Source organism: Rhinopithecus roxellana, chromosome 10 (genome assembly GCF_007565055.1).
Source record: "Rhinopithecus roxellana isolate Shanxi Qingling chromosome 10, ASM756505v1, whole genome shotgun sequence".
Taxonomy (NCBI): domain Eukaryota; kingdom Metazoa; phylum Chordata; class Mammalia; order Primates; family Cercopithecidae; genus Rhinopithecus; species Rhinopithecus roxellana.
Genome location: NC_044558.1, coordinates 132,314,928 through 132,329,285, shown reverse-complemented (window position 1 = coordinate 132,329,285; position 14,358 = coordinate 132,314,928). Strand labels below are relative to the sequence as shown.

General features: G+C 40.9%; 1 protein-coding gene and 1 pseudogene across 1 annotated transcript in view; both read left to right on the top strand.

Annotated features, from left to right (window-relative positions):
• BCAT1 (branched chain amino acid transaminase 1) overlaps window positions 1-14,358 on the top strand; it is a 137,469-nt gene that overhangs the window by 29,013 nt on the left and 94,098 nt on the right. The gene's annotated exons all lie outside the window — the stretch shown is intronic.
• Window positions 3,746-4,113, top strand: LOC115899950 (annotated as a pseudogene).

Below are 14,358 nucleotides of genomic sequence, written 5' to 3'. Positions count from 1 at the left end.
CTTTGATGATTCATTTGATGGGAACAACAGGTTTATGTGCCAGCTTATCAGGACCCCTAATTCTTTCTTTAAAGTGTATATGTGTGTGTGTGTATGTGTGCGCATGTGTGCTAGTTTTCTTATCTAACAATGAAATCCTTTGGGAAGTTTACTTTTTCTTTACTATTTTTTTTCATGCTTTCCTTTGACTGTGCACCTGGCAATTTGTAGAGCCAATATGTACTACATATTCTACTGCAGAAAATTACAGAAGTGAGGAAGGAGCAGGAAGCAGATTTAGAAAGGAATGTTACAGTTTAACAAGTTGTGACTAATAGAAGCTATTAAAACAAAAGGTACCAACTCATCTTAAACATTCACTGCCTCTACAGCTATTTTTTCTATAACTGTTGTTCTTTGTCAGCTCTGGGGTGGATGGAATATTCCCGAATATCTTATTAAGTAATTCAGAGATCTTCCTAGATATGTGTATTAAAGATCCTATGATGTATCTGTCTTGTAAATTGAGACTGGAATATATTGGGCTTACATTGTTGGGAAAAATGCATGTCATCATCATTGGTGAAAAAGAGTTTCCATACCAGTTTTTTCTAAGTAGAGAGACAAATGAATCAGACTTTTGGAGGAGGTACATTTTAACTCACAGGAGGATCACACCAAGTCTGAACATCTAAAGAACCCTAGTAGAAAATTGGTTTTCCTGTATGCTGCTCTAGTGATCTGAGGAAAGGCCTCAAAAAAGCCAGTGTCCCTGTGATATTGTGAAATACATGTATTTGGTCTTTGTTCCTGTTTCCTGGCATAAGATTACTAAAAATCCTTGGAATCTCCAAAGGCTGTCTTTTTGTATGTTAGTGTTGACTGATAGCTTCACAGTGGGGCTGGTCAAGTTAATCACCAGTGGCCAGTAGTTTAATCAGTCATGCCTATGTAATGAAGCCTCCATGAAAACCCAAAAGGAATGGATCAGGGAGCTTCTAAGAAGTGTTTTTTACCTTCCCATGAGCCTCCTGTGCTGAACATGTGGAGGATCATGGGAAGGTAAACAAAACTCATTCACATGCTGGGAGGGTGACACATCCCCACTCCACGAGGACAAAAGCTCCAGTGCTCAGGACCCTTCCAGACTTTGACCTTCTTGTATCCCTTCATTGGCTTTTATTTGTATTTTTAAAAATATCCTGAGTGATAAACTGGTAAATGTGTCTTCCTCAGTTCTGTGAACCACTCTAGCAAATTAATCAAACCCGAAGAGGGGGTCATGGCAACCCCAACTTGAAGCCTGTTGGTCAGAAGTTCCAGAGACCTGAACTTACGACTGGTTGGAAGGACAGGGTGCTCTTGTGGGACTGAGCCCTCAACTTGGAGATCTGATGCTATCTCTGGGTAGACAGTGTTGGAGCTGAATTGGAGGACACCTAGCTTGTGTCTGCTGTAGAACTGATTGCTTGCTTCCTGCTGGGGAGAAATCCCCATATATTTTGGGGTCCAGAAGTCTTCTGTGTTGATTGTTTTTGTGTGAGAGCAGAGGAAAAATAGTTTGAGAGTTTTTCTGGAAACAGCCTCTCTTAGTATAGTGGTAGAAGCACTCAAAAAATAAAATATGCTCCTCCAAAAATAAAAAATGAAAGTAAAAATAAAAATCTGGAGTGGTCAATTTGCCAAGAGGATTTATGGAACATGTAAGGTCAAGCATTACTTCTCAGCCCTGCAGCAGGCCTCTAATTAAGCCATGCCACAGAGTGCAGTTTATAGAGAGGTGGAGTTCTGGTGGATTCATTCTTCTCTCTAAAATTATAAATAACTCAGCTTCCAAACAGGCCATATTATCTCAAAAGGCCCACAGACTTAATACAAATCTTCAACTTAACAATTATAACTGACATACATTGAGATCTTCCTGGATGCTAAAATAGGCTTTACATGATTTATCTCATTTAATCCTCATAAAAACTCTATTATTAATATTATTTTACAGATAGAGAAATGGAGGCACAGAGAGGGTAAGTGTATTAGTCCATTTTCATGCTACGAATAAAGACATACCCAAGACGGGGTAATTTATAAATAAAAAGAGGTTGAATGGGCTCACAGTTCCACATGGCTGGGAGGTCTCACAATCATAGTGGAAGGCAAAAGGCACTTCTTACATGGTGGCAGCAAGAGAAAATGAGGACCAAGTGAAAGGGGTTTCCCCTTATAAAACGATCAGATAACGGGAGACTTATTCACTACCACAGAAACTATATGGGGGAACTGCCCCCATGATTCAATTATCTTCCACTGGGTCCCTCCCACAACACATGGGGCTATAATTTAAGATGAGATTTGCATGGAGACATAGCTAACCCATATCAGTAAGTAATTAGATAAACCTTGCAAAACTAGTAAGTGGTATTGCTGGAATTAAATCTGCCAATGTCACTCCAGAGTCTATGTGATTTACTGGTGTGTTATAGGGTCTACCTATAAGCTTGATAACCTTATATTAGAACAAATAACCATGACATATTCTGTTCAGTAGTTTGCATTTCCTTTTGACTTCTATAGGGGAGGAAGCTGAGGTTCAGGGACATTAAAGTGGGGTTTAGAGACATTAGGTGGTTTACTCAAGCTTTATCTACTAGATACTAGATAATTATCTATCTGATAATAAAGCTAGAACTTAAACCCAGCTGGACAATGGAGCTAGAGCTTAAAACAAAATCTTCTAATGAGCTCAGAATAATAAGATTTAGGAAAAGTCCTGGGGACATTTCACTGTCTATCCAGAAATGTGAGGAAGTTAGGAGAAAAGGCAAAGTATCTCATAAATAGATAAAGGCAGTTCAGTAAGTAGCCTGAATAAATAGCCATATTTAAAATCTAATTTGGTTCTTTTGTGCCTAACACAATTGACTTTATGCTGGTATCTATTTTCTGCTCTCTCTCTTTCTGTCTCTCCATATGTGTGTATGCATGTGTTATAAAATATGTCAGCCCATTGATCAATTTTTAATTTAAGCAAAACATGGTATATCACTATATTCAATCAATTTATTGAGTAGATACTTATCGAGGCTAACACATTTACCTGACTGTGTACTAAGCACTGGAAACCCAAAGAGAATGAAGTCACTGCCTAGACAGGTGGAGGCTGATACATAAAGGAGCAGGGTAATAATCAAGTGTCATAACTAGTCTGTTACATGCAGTGTTAAACTAGCATCTCTACCGTGCAAAACTCGTGCTCTTGGGGATACAGGAGGACTTTCCAGAGAAGTACACAGGACAGGAAGGTGTTAGGAAACCAGTCAATTTCCAGATCCTCGATCAGGTCACAGTGACTTGTGATTCTATTTTGAACATGGGTCTTAAATCTTTCTTATTTTAATAGCAAGGGTTTTAAACTTTTGATATTTGATATACTTCCTAAAATCAAGTTTCAAATTCTAAAATTAAGTATTTTTGCCCCTAACTTGAACATAATCTTATAATATATTAACATATGTTATTAATAATAAATAGGACCCCTGGAAGTCCAAGAGAGACATGAGGCTTATTTGGTATATTAAAATCATACAGGAAGCTTTGTTAATTAAGAAATGGTGTTACACTTTCTTTGAGTTATATTTGTATGGATATGTTGTTAATATGTGTTCCAACATTGTATGAGATTCCTAAAAATCTGATATGGACATTCGGTGTGGTTGCTGGGTCCTCTATGAGCCTAGGGAGCACTGGCTGGTGTACCTTGCATCCATTCATGTCAGTGCCGGTAGTGTCAGTCACCTGATGGTTCTTAGAAGAGTACTTGAGCTCTACTCTGCAGTGTCTGAAGTTGCTGGATATATACCTGCTGTATATACTGTTGACTAGGGCACTGCAATTCACTTACTGTCTTCTCATGTGGACCTTCCCCTTCAACTTTTTCCTCTTGGGTTTCACATATTGTGTGGGGAGTTTCATCGTAGCAGTTTGCCTGAGAATACAGGTGAACCCACAGAATAAAGTGGGCTTCGAAGGCATCTCCTTGGAGTGAGACTTTGCTTCTTTCTCTTTGCTAGCACCATCTTGTACCTTATTGTCATGAACTTGGTGGGCTTCATGAATCATTCCCATTTACTTAATTGAAGAGTAAGAGACTGGAACAGTGTTCACTTTGATTTTCTTGCATAAGAGTTCTTGAGATAGCAACTTGTTTGACACATGGATTTTCTTCAGATTTGTACTTACCACCACCTCTGATTTGGTAGGCAAGTGGAGAGCCCAGAGAAGTTCCCTCTCTCTGTGTCAGAACAACTTTGTAACGAACATTTATTAACCTGACCTCTGCCTTCAATTAAGTGTAACCTTTTGCCTTCCAAATTAAAAAGTTCCACATTACTCCAAAAATAAAAAATGAAAATAAAAATAAAAGGCTGATATGTCATGGTATATACAGTAAATTGCTTTATTCTGATTTTTTTTTTTTTTTCTAAAAACCTTTTGCAAATCCTGGAGTGCTGTGTCTTCAAGGAAATTCATGAAAAGGACCTTGACAAGTAGTCTTAAACACAGGTTTCTGATAACTTTGGAGATCACACCTTTGGACTAGGTAAAAACATCCAAAGCTCATCAGGGCGAGGTGGTTCACACCTGTAATGCCAGCACTTTGGGAGGCCAAGGTGGGTGGATCACGAGGTCAGGAGATAGAGACCATCCTGGCTAACACGGTGAAACCCCATCTCTACTAAAAATACAAAAAATTAGCTGGGCGTGGTGGTGGACCCCTGTAGTCCCAGCTACTCGGGAGGCTTAGGCCGGAGAATGGCGTGAATCCAGGAGACGGAGCTTGCAGTGAGCTGAGATGGCGCCACTGCACTCCAGCCTGGGCGACAGAGCAAGACGTCATCTCAAAACAAACAAACAAACAGAAAAAGTCCAAAGCTCTAATGAAAAACTGATGTATTCATGCAGATTGCTAACCCAACATCAAGGAGAATGAGAATTACATGGGACTGAGTGGATGAAGGACTGAAATTATTTTTTTAAAGGACTTTTTGTTTGAAACATTACTGATTTTTTTATGTTTTGTTTTCCAGACTCAAGGACATTTTTTTTTTCTTTTGAGCTATATTTATAGCTTACAGCATTGGGGTAAAATATACTTCTGTGGGCAAAATGGAAACATTTACCTTTCTACCTGAATTCTTCAGAATTTGGAAACTATTCATTAGTTTTCTTATTTTCTGGCAATATAATTATTTGCATAAGTTCAATAAGGAACCTATTTTCGGCCAGCCATGGTGGCTCACGCCTGTAATCCCAGCACCTTGGGAGGCCTAGGCCAGTGGATCACAAGGTCAGGAGTTTGAGACTAGCCTAGACAAGATGGTGAAGCCCCATCTCTACTAAAAATATAAAAATCAGCCAGGCATGGTGGCAGGCGCCTGTAATCCCAGCTACTTGGGAGGCTGAGGCAGGAGAATCTTGGGCGGAAGAGGTTGTAGTGAGCGGAGCTCACACCACTGCACTCCAGCCTAGGCGACAGAGTGAGACTCCATCTCAAAACAAACAAACAAAAGCAAACAAACAAAAGCAAACAAACAAAAAGAGCCTATTTTCTTTTGTAACTGGAAACACTGGAAACAGTGGTTATTTTACCAAGGCTTTCACTGCAACATCATTTTTTGAATGCAACCAGACTGCTTCAAGGGATTGATGTTGACTTTTTAAAGCCAGTATATTGACTTGGAAAAAGACAGGCCTGGCCCACACAATTCCTTTATAGGGTTTCTAACTTTGCAATAAGTAAAGAATGTCAGGAACCTCAAGATATTTTGGAGACATTGAAAGGAGAGAAATTCACCCAATTAATACAGGCTTTATAGGCACCGTCTGATGGTGAATCCTTGGCTTGGTTTCATTGCCTCAAGAGTTTGTTTTTTTGACCCGGAATCTCACTCTGTCACCCAGTCTGGATTGTAGTCGTGTGATCTTGGCTCACTGAAACCTCTGCTTCCTGGATTCAAGCGATTCTCCTGCTTCAGCCTCCTGAGCAGCTGGGATTACAGGCACATGTCGCTGCACCCAGCTAATTTTTTGTATTTTTGGTAGAGATGAGGTTTCACCATGTTGGCCAGGCTGGTCTTGAATTCCTGACCTCAGGTGATCCACCCGCCTCGGCCTCCCAAAGTGCTGGGATTACAGGCATGAGCCACTGTGCCTGGCCCTTGAGAGGTTTCAAAAGTCTTAATCTGAGATTCCTTATGAAAAAGTTCCAACAAAGCCAACTTCAGAGCCATCCCTGCAGAAAATATATTGATTTAAATATCGTCTGTTTTATCCCACAATGTTTGTTTTGCGCTGCAAGTCATTATCTCCTAGGTGTGGGTAATCCACTTTAAGAGGAAAATCCACACCTCATTGTGCCTAATTTGCTGCCACCTGTGTTTTGCCGGCTCTTGCAAGTGTTAGCTTCATTTTCTTTCAACTGGCAAAATTCTGATAAAGCATGTAGCTTCACAGCAGAGCAAAAAGAGTAATTTAATTGAAAGTCATGACTTTCAGGAGTCTAATGATGCTAATATTTTATTTTATTGTAGAGAGGTGTCTTTATTGTATGTAATTCGCTGAAGAAATGTAAAGATTTATCTAATTCCTATTTCTCTGACAGTTGTGCTCAATAGAAGCACTGAAGTAAAATAAAAATAACCTTTTTAATCTGTGTATTTCTGTTGCCCATCAAGATATTTAATTTTTTTCTTGATCTTTGCTCTTGTTTATGTGAAAATATTTACATCGATATCATTTCTGTATATATCACAGAAAAGTTTTCAGTTGCTTGACATTTTATCCTGCAATGATTTTTAGTTTAAGTTTAATGAATGTCTACATTCAGATTTGTTTTCACAGCTATAGTCCTGCTAATCTGCCTTTGTTGAAAACTCAGTTTTTATAATAAATAAAAAATATCAAAGCAAAAAAAAGAGCCTTTATGGTAAATCACCATTCTTACTGCACTTTAGCAGATAATCATGTCAGAGACTAAACTGACTTTGCAAATAAATTAGTCTTGTTATTAATATCTTTGTGGTAAAAATTGGGATGACTGTAGAAGACGAAATTATATTTCAGAAGAAAATTATACCATACTTGTTATTAGATTCTAGTCCTGACCATTGTTTTTTTGAGTTTTTATTATTTGCCTACAATTTGGACTGAATCCTGAATTCCTTCCTGGTTACGAGTCTCCAAACTAATGTTTTCCAATTTTTCTACCACTTTTCTGACTTGGAATCACCAAGCCCTACAGGCTTCAGCTAGACAACTTGATATAAACTTTGGAAGAAATAATGACAACAACTTAATATATGAGTGGCGTTCATATCAGATTACTCAGAAAGTTTACTTGAACACCTGATTCAAACTATAATCCAGAAATATCTGTCAGATTGCCACTGCAATCTGAAGCTACTTCAGAGACTCTAGGAAAACTAGTTTATAGACAACTTCAGATGTTAATCTTTGTTTTTCTTTTGTTTCCATAGAAATGCCTTTTCTTAAATATCTGATTGCTTGATTCATGGGGAGGCCTGACTTTGGTGGAAGCCCATCTGCGACACCACTGCTTGAAATGAGAGTTAACTGTTAACCGTTTAATTGGACTGGCCTATTCTCACGATTGCAAGACTAGTTCAATGGTTTATTAAATAATCCACCCACTAGGCACAGTAGCTCACAACTGTAATCTCAGCACTTTGGGAGGCTGAGGTGGGCAAACTGCTTGAGCTCAGGAGTTCGAGACCAGCCAGAGCAACACGGTGAAACCCTGTCTCTACCAAAAACACAAAGAATTAGCCGGACACAGTAGCGTGTGCCTGTGGTCCCAGCTCCTTGGGCGGTGGATGTGGGAGGATTGCCTGAGCCTGGGAGGTAGAGCTTGCAGCGAGCTGAGATTATGACACTGCGCTCTAGCCTGGGCAACACAGTGAGACCCCATCTCAAAAAAAAAAAAAAAAGATAATCTACCAACCCAGTTTCTCAGCTGGGGAATGTTGGGCTCCTGCTCTCCTGTCTCTGGCCCTTCATTCTCCCTTGAGGCTGGCCGTCGAGACTACAATCCCTCTTCCCCAAGGTGGGCCATAGAAACCAAACCCCTTTTCCCCAAAACCAACCATAAAACCTAAAAATAGTTCTCTAACTTCCCCCACCCCCAGCCTGTCTGTGTAAGGCCATAAAGAAATTATCTGACTCACCTTGTTTGACTGTAGGTTATAAGACCCCCATTCCAAAGAGGGTCCAGCACCAGAAGGAAGAAATGCATGCTCAGAGAGGCAAGAAGGGTCCAGACAGACAGGCTGTGCTGGATTTCCCTGCCCAGTCTATTAGCATTAGACCATACGTTTTTTATCCAGTCATATTTCCACATGGCTCTACATAACTCTCCCTACTAAGGGGGCTCAGGGTTTTGGCCCGGGCACTGTCTGTTGGGGAACAGAGTGAGTCATCCCCAGCTCATGGGTTTGCATCCGGTTCTTATAAAAGGTCCAAAGCCTGTTGGATGGCAACCCTGAGCCATCGTGGAATGGGGGTTCCAGTTAAACAAATAGATATGCAGACAGCCAAACTACCATCTTCTTGGTGCCAACGCTTGCACTGTGGTCAAAGACTTACCTAGCACAGACTGAATAAATCTTCCCTTCAGTCACGTAAATGTCCCCAAGCAATGTTGAAGCACATGCCAGGATGGGCCCTGCTAGGTCCCGCTTGGTAGATAAGCAAATGGCTTCCTTGTGGTGTTTTTATTCTCTTTTGTCTCATTAACACTACAGCTTTGTGTTATCTCTCTGATAATCTATAATTGTAAATACATACAGGATTGTGTAATTTGTGTAAATACATAATGACAGACTTCTGAAAACTCGTATTTTTTCACTTGGTGTCCATTTGAAACTGCTTTAGGTTCTGTGGCACATGAACCAATGGCATTTAAAAAGCATACTCTCCTTGCTCTTAAAAAACAAATAGCTGGGCGCAGTGGCTCACGCCTGTAATTCCAGCACTTTGGGAGGCCGAGGCAGGCAGATCATGAGGTCGGGAGATCAAGACCATCCTGGCCAACATGGTGAAACCCCGTCTCTATTAAAAAATACAGAAATTAGCTGGGCCTGGTGGCGTGTGCCTGTAATCCCAGCTACTCGGGAGGCTGAGGCAAGAGAATAACTTGAACCAGGGAGCGGGAGCTTGCAGTGAGCTGAGATGGCGCCACTGCACTCCAGCCTGGCCACAGAGCGAGACATCTCAAAAAAAAAAAAAAGAAAAAAAAAAACTGTCCATAAAATCTTTTGTATTTTTAGTAAAGACAGGGTTTCACCATAAAAATGGACAGTTTCCCCGTATCTTTGGGTTTTCATTCTGAAGGCTCTTGTGTCACATAAAATTATGATCAAATAAATTTGTGTGACTTTTCTCCTATTAATCTGCCCCTGGTCAATGATTTTGAGTGACCTTCTGAAGAAGGTGATGGGGAAGTTTTCCCTTTGCTGCCACAAGGGATATATCAGATAAGTCAGTCTATTTTCTTGAACGTAGGTCACATTCATAGGAAAAACACTTTTTCCAAAAGATTACTGTCTTCCCAAATACCCACGTTCTTTTTTTGTTTTGTTTTGTTTTTTTTTTTTGAGATGGAATCTCACTATGTTGCCCAGGCTAGTCTCAATCTTCTGGACTCAAGCAAACCTCCCACCTCAGCCTCCCAGAGTGCTGTGATTACAGGCATAAGCCATCACACCTGGCCTCATTTTCTCCTTTTGGTGTATGTATTTTGCTGGAGTGCAGTGGTGCAATCTTGGCTCACTGCAAGCTCTGCCTCCCGGGTTCACACCATTCTCCTGCTTCAGTCTCCCGAGTAGCTGGGACTACAGGCACCCACCACCACGCCCGGCTAATTTTTTTGTATTTCTTTTTTAGTAGAGACGGGGTTTCACCGTGTTAGCCAGGATGGTCTCGATCTCCTGACCTTGTGATCCACCCGCCTCAGCCTCCCAAAGTGCTGGGATTACAGGCGTGAGCCACCGCGCCAGGCCCTCTTCTCGTTTTTTTATATTTACCATGTATTTACTAGAATTGGTTTATTTTCATGGGCGTATGTTGTGGATTCTACTATAAATAATGCACTTAATAATCAGTAATAAAAACTTAAATCCTTTCTGTCTTGATTGTGGCCTTTTCTTCTTGCTATTAATTTCCTCAGCATAGATTAACCTGAACTCTTAAAAGCTACTTAGGTACTGGTGTGAAACAAAATGTTCTCCAAAGCAATCCAGTATATAATATCTGGATTTTAAAAAACCAGCCTCATTTAATTAGGATTAATTTCTCCTCTCAGAAGTTAAGCGATTCTGTTACTGCAAAATGCAAAATTATAAGCTTAATTGTTTTCCACACAGGAAATGAAATTCTTAATCTTTTTATCCAGAATATTCAGGTGTTTGTCTCTCTGTCCATCTGTCACTCCTTTTTAAGGTACTTGGAGATGACCTAGAGGCTTGCCATGCTTGGGGTTTCCTCCCAGTGCAGAAGAAAACTGGGAAGTGCAAATGAGGACGAGGGGTGGGGAGGGAAGGGGGAGTCAGGTGATTCAGAAAGTGCAGGAGCCCACAGACTAAGCTCAGGAATTTGCACTTTGTCTGCTGGCAGAGTGGGTTTCATCGTGGTGTGTATATATTGAGATATGCAACAGACTCCACTGGAATGTCAGAAGAACTTATGTTTGTTTTTCCTCTAACATGTGGGAAAAATTAAATTGTATTTGTATTTAACTCACATAGATTGGCATGTGCTCATTCTGCATGTCACCCTGCCACACTGTCACAAATTTCAAGCAGGGTCCTGAGGGGAGAGGAGGGCATAGCTCCCGCTCCCAGAGGGTTGCCTACGTGAATGCAGCCCTGCGCATTCATTCTCTTCCAGAGGGTTGTGATTTGTGGCGGTTTGTGTGAGCCTAGTTAAGGAGAGTTACAGATTATGTCATCTAGTGTTAATTGATAATCGTTGCAAAAGGGGCATTGGCTTTAAGAGAAGAGATTTCTGCAAAAAATCCTCAAAACAAGCATAAATACAAATTTAAAGGGATAAAGCCAGAATAATGAAAATACTGGAAATGTAAAACAAGGAAATGTGTCATGTTTTTCATGATAACTAATATTTTTTTGGTTTCTTTTTCTTTTTTTTTTTTTTTTTTAAGACTGTCTCATTCTGTCACCAGGGTGGAGTGCAGTAGTGTGATCTCGGCTCACTGCAACCTCTGCCTCCCAGGTTCACGCAATACTCATGCCTCAGCCTCCTGAGTAGCTGGGTTTACAGGCATGTGCCACCATGCCCAGCTAATTTTTGTATTTTTAGTAAAGACAAGGTTTTACCACGTTGACCAGGCTGGTCTCAAACTCCTAACCTCAGGTAATCGGCCGCCTTGGCCTCCCAAAGTGCTGGGATTACAGGCATGTGCCACTGTGTCTCGCCCCGGTTCTTACTATAAGTTCTCCATTAACCATACCATGAGATTAAAAAAAAAAAACCAATGGTTTCATCAGAACTGACAAACAGTGGATGAAACAATTTTGATCATTAAGAAGACTTTAAAAGAAGGATTTGTATCACTGTCATTACTGATTACTAGGCCCTTGTGTATACTGAGCCTTTAGCTATGGCTGGTACAATAAAATAACCATACTTAGAAAGATATTTTAAAGTACTACTTATTTCATGTTTATCTCACCTTTTTATCCCTATTTTTGGGCATGATTTATTATTACTAGGTTTTTAAATAAATAATGAAATGAAATAAGTATGTTAGGTTTGCATGCTGCTTTGGTTAACATTGCTATATAACCAACCACCCCAAACTTTGTGGCCTTAAAACAATAATTAATTAATTAATTAATTTTTGAGACAGAGTCTCGCCATGTCACCCAGGCTGGAGTGCAATGGCACGATCTCGGCTCACTGCAACCTCCGCCTCCCAGGTTCAAGTGATTCTCCTGCCTCAGCCTCCTGGAGAGCTGGGATTACAGGTGTTTTGCCACCACGCCAGCTAATTTTTGTATTTTTAGTAGACAGGGTCTTGCTCCAGCCCAGCCACAATAAAGCTTTCTAATCACCTGGGTGCAGGCGGGCTGAGTCCAAAAAGAGAGTCAGCAAAGGGTGGTGGGATTATAATTAGTTCTTATAGGTTTGGGATAGGCGGTGGAGTTAGGAGCAATTTGTTGTGGTCAGGGGGTGGATCTTACAAAGTACATTCTCAAGGCTGGGGAGAATATTACAAAGTACCTTCTTAAGGGCGGGGGAGGATATTACAAGTACCGTCTCAAGGGTGAGGAGGGTGTATCGTACAAAGTACATTCACCCTCAAGGGAGGGGAATATCACAAAGTACATTATCGCGAGGGTGGGGAGGGTGTATTGTCACAAAGTCAGTTGATCAGTTAGGGTTGGGCAGGAACAAATCACAATGGTGGAATGTCATCAGTTAAGGCAGGAACTGGCTATTTTCACTTCTTTTGTGGATCTTCAGTTGCTTCAGGCCATCTGGATGTCTATGTGTAGGTCACAGGGGATAGGATGGCTTAGCTTGGGCTCAGAGGCCTGACAGACATGAATTTCCCGTCATAAAATTAGAAGAGCGTTAATCAAATGATTAGAATAAAATATTACCATTATTTTGAAATGGCAAGCATTGCATGCAAATAAACAGCAGAGGGAGGCACTGTAGCCTAGACAGGGTTCAGAGATATTCCTGCCAAGGACATGGCACAGGAACTGAGCAAAGAAGGATGACAGTGCCTTGTTCTGTCTGGGAAAGGCAGGGGAATGTTACAGGTATTTGGGTATCTATGAGAAGGCCTGATGTCCGAAAGGACTGAAACAAATTAAATGTTTGGTGGGGGAGAGAGAGAAAGAGCGTAGCAAAAGTTGAGCTGGGGAGTCAGAGGCAGAAGGCAGAATCTGGGATGGGTGGGGAGCTTGCCAATTATTTTGTCAAATGGGTGATTTTGAAGGTTTTTTGACCAAGAGGAGATGTCTTCAGATTTGCATTTTGAGACATTTTCAGGGGTTGTCATGCTAAGAATGGCTTAAAGAGAAGCAAGGCTGGAGTCAGAGGAGCTACTTGGAAGCTGTTTGGTACTAGAACGGGGATAATGTGGTTGGAGAAATGGCAACTTATTTGGAGCAAGAATGGATAGACATTGGTGATCATCAGTTGGATGCATTTGAGGGACAACCCCTATGCTTCTACTAGAGCAACTACATAGAGCAGGAGTAAGCAACCTACAGCCTACAGACTACATTTGCTCTGTCCCCTGTTTTTCAAATACAGTTTAATGACAGAGCCATGCCCATTCTTTTACCTATCCATGGCTGACATCAGGCATGGTTCTAAGTAATATACATAGGTTTCATTATTTTGAAATGGCTCATCTATCCCAGTTGACAAACATGAAGTGTTGCTATTGTCTCATTTTACAGAGGAGAAAACTGACATACAGAGATTCTCATTCGCACCCATAGCTTCAGTTACCACCTCTATGCCAATGATTTAATAATACCTGTAATCTAGACCTCTTCCCTGAGCTTCAGATAGGCAGATCTCTCATAGCCAGTCTTGGAGACACTTAAGAACTCATGGGACCCAAACCAGACTTCTCCTTATCCTCTCGAACCACATTCTCTTTCAACATTCCTTTTGTCTTAGTGAATATCACCAAACAGATGAGCAAGTCAGATCCAAGAAGGCCTCCTTAGTATTTCTCTCATCCTTGTCCCACCTTATATCATCCATTTTTCTTTTTCTTACTTTCTTTCTTTCTTTTTTTTTTTTTTTTTTGAGACCCAGGCGAGTGCAGTGGTGTGATCCTGGCCCACTGCAGCCTCAACCTCACGAAGTTCAGGTAATCCTCTCACCTTAATCCCATGAGTAGCTGGGACTACAGGCACACACCACCACACCCGGCTAATTTTTGTACTTTTACCAGAGACAGGGTTGTTGCCCAGGCTGCCACCTTACCTCCATTCTTGCTGAAATCTGGCTGTTTCTCTCCACTTCTATTGCCAACCACCAGCCAAGTCCAACTTACTAAAAGGATCATCTCGTATACGGATTCTGTAATAGCTTCATCCAAATCCATTCCTCACCACCCAGACCTTCTTCCAATCTCCAAACTGCAGCCAATACCTTCAATTCTGTCACCACTCCCGCATACTCCACCTAATCCTTAACCTTTCAATGGTTTCTCTTGCCCCTAAGTTAAGCTACATTGAAAATTGCTAAAGCTATAGCTTCTTAAGGTAACTAGTAAGTACAGTGACTACTATGTCTGGTTTATTCCAGCTGTTG